This window comes from Camelus dromedarius, chromosome 8 (genome assembly GCF_036321535.1).
Source record: "Camelus dromedarius isolate mCamDro1 chromosome 8, mCamDro1.pat, whole genome shotgun sequence".
Classification (NCBI taxonomy): Eukaryota; Metazoa; Chordata; class Mammalia; order Artiodactyla; family Camelidae; genus Camelus; species Camelus dromedarius.
Window position 1 is genome coordinate 75,434,651 of NC_087443.1, and position 1,105 is coordinate 75,435,755.

The following is a 1,105-nucleotide window of genomic DNA, read 5'->3' on the forward strand; positions in this document are numbered from 1 at the left end:
AGCTGGCACCCCTCACTCTCTTGCTGAAGTCTCTTTGTCCTATTGATTTTAAATCACTACTATTAAATACATATATCTCATTGATGGCCAGTTGATGGATCCTTTAAATTGGAAAAACTTCTAAATTGGTAAAATTTTAGACAGCTCTCATTATAAACAGCTATTTTATTGGTACCCAGAGAAATCAATCAGATTTAAAGGTGGAAAAAATATATATCTAATGGTTAACCTAAGAACTACTTTCATTTAAAATAACAAGAAAAGCCGGTTTGGAAGACTTATTTGTGTACCCCCTTCCCTCAATGGGAAGATGCTAATAAAAACATTGGGATAATTAATGTTAATTAGGATGAGTAACTGGGAACAAAAAATAGAAACTATAGAAAAAGTCTAAAGTTTTTTTTTCTTAACAAGATAAAAAAAATAAGGGACTTATCCCAAATGGATAAACATTTTTCAGATGGTCATTTAAAATGGAATAAATAAAATGGGCATTTATAGATTAAAATACGAGGTTTTGATACTATACTACGTAAAGTTAAAAAGGCCAAAGGGACCCCCTACTGGTCCCCAACACTGAAGTTCAAACAAGTCCGCTCTGTTTACCCAGTTTAAATTACATATATTTAAAAGGCTAGGGAAAAAAATTTACACTGAGATACTTGACCAAAAATTGGGGCAACAGTTAGACCAATTAATCAAGTTTAAAGATTAACAAGGGCCTCAGTCCCTTGGCTCAAACTCCTCTCTGGGGATCCCAGAAACTTTTATATAGAATTAAATAAAATGGACAGGGGAAAGAAAGAAAAATTTCTAGAATTCTTTCTAAAAATGACTTGCTGATTGAGTCTAACGAAAATTAAAATTAAAGGTATAAGAGTTGATAAAACTGAGATAAAAGTATATAGAAACTAATATAATTAAATTGGCTTTATAGAAATTTCTTTTGGTTAATTATATTGTGGGATAGCTATGTTTCAATGTGGAATGCTTCCTCTGCTTGGTATTGTAAGACTGGGCTACGCTGGTTATGTTAATGAAACAGATAGATGCACAGACATCTTGGAACACCAAGCAGTGGGGGCCGCTAGAATTCACCAGGCCT